The sequence below is a fragment of the Elephantulus edwardii genome, unplaced genomic scaffold (assembly GCF_000299155.1).
Source record: "Elephantulus edwardii isolate Elephantulus edwardi_28Jun2011 unplaced genomic scaffold, EleEdw1.0 scaffold00028, whole genome shotgun sequence".
NCBI lineage: Eukaryota > Metazoa > Chordata > Mammalia > Macroscelidea > Macroscelididae > Elephantulus > Elephantulus edwardii.
Window position 1 is genome coordinate 19,495,003 of NW_006399778.1, and position 1,872 is coordinate 19,496,874.

The following is a 1,872-nucleotide window of genomic DNA, read 5'->3' on the forward strand; positions in this document are numbered from 1 at the left end:
GAATTCCAATCATATGTAGATTGCTCCTTTTTATGTCATCTCACACAATTCTAATGTTTTCTTCATTTTTCTTATGTCTCATGTCTGATTTTTCTTCTAATACATTTCCATTGAAGTTCTTGTCTTCTGGATCACTGACCATCTGCTGCATTTCTTCTGTTCCACTTTTTTGTCCCTGCAGCATGTTGGACATGTCTTCCATTTTGGTCTTAATATTCTGGATTGCATTTTGATGTGTTTCTGTTATTTCCAGTACTGTGTTGTCTGTACCCTCTCTATCTTGTGATGATTATGTAAGTTCTTATACCTCTTTATCTAGAGTTTCAATTCTTTCTTCCATCTTTTACAAATTCTTCTTTAGTTGACAAGTTCTTCCTCATCAATATATTTCTTCTGTCTCCCTGTCTCTGGAATATTACATTGTTAATGGTTTCCATTGTTTTTCCCCTCATTTGCACCATCTTCTGTAGCTGTTCAAATAACTCTACATCAATATATTTCTCTATCTCCAGTGTTTCCCTCTATCTGTTGGTTTCCATTGTTTCTTCCATCATTTATACTTTTCCCAAAGCTGTTCAAATATCTCCATAACAACATATGTCTTCTGCCTTCCTGACTCTGGGGTATTCATTGGGTCTGCAATATTTTATCCTTTTTTTTTTTTTGGTGACGGCTTAATTTATTTTTTCACAGTGTTTTAAGTTGCCTGCTGCTTTCTTGACATTATGTGGTTTTTCTTGATAAGTGCTAGGATGTTTCTATTGTGTCTGAGTAAGTTGTGCATAGATCTTATCTTTATGATGTCATTGATTAATTGCCAGCTTAAAATGTTCAATCTGTAAGGTGAGCCACTCACTCTACTAAAAGTTCTTTATGGGAAAATTTGCCTTTCTTTAAGTTCTTTATGTTCTCTCTGGTCTGCAGTGCAGCCCTGCAGGACTCTCACCTTATCGTAGTCCCCTCCCTCAAACTTTATTTTCCTCCTTCATCTATGAAATGACTGAATGATGTGAGACCAGATGCTCCACGTGGGCAGTTTCTGTCCAGGAGAGTTTCAAGTCAACACTCTTTCTTACAATTCAATGTATCAGCTGAAAAAGTCTTTCCCCTGCTTGTGGCTATCTGTCCCAAACTCTTTTGTACTGGTTGGCACCTGGGATAGCCCTACAGCCATGAAGGAAAGGATCCCCAAATGAAAGGACTTTTTTCTGGGCGGGGGTGGGGTTGGGGATGTTGCAATCTCTTCTGTCCCCTGTACATACCTGAAAGTGATAGCTCTGGGGAAGAGTGTCTCATCTGCAATTTCTTCCTTTGTCTTTGGAGTGGTGTAAGACCAAGGACACCAACTTAAGCAGTTTATGTGCAGGGTGATTTCAAGTTGGCTCTCTTTCTTCCAGAAGCCTGAGAAATTGTTCCCCCTTCTTGTTGTTCTCGGTCCCAAACTTTTTTGCTCTATTTGGTACCTGGGATGGCCCTTCTCTCCCCTCCATGCACCTGAGAAGTTTTTTAATCAAAGTCTCTGCTAAATATTCCTTCTGCTAAGCCATAGAACAATATCATTAATATTACACGGAAGCAAGATTCTACTGAAGATTATCCAAAAATGACTGGAACAGCACATCAACAGAGAACTACCAGAAGTCCAGGCTGGGTTTAGATGGGGTCATGGTACTAGGGACATTGTAGCTAATGTTGGATGGATTATGCTTGAAAGCAGCGAGTACCAGAAGAATGTCTGTTTGTTTCATTGATTATGCAAAGGCATTTGACTGTGTGGATCACAACAAACTGTAGCTAACTCTGAGAAGAATGGGAATCCCTGAACACTTGATTGAGCTAATTCAAAACCTATACTTGGCCCATGAGGCAGTC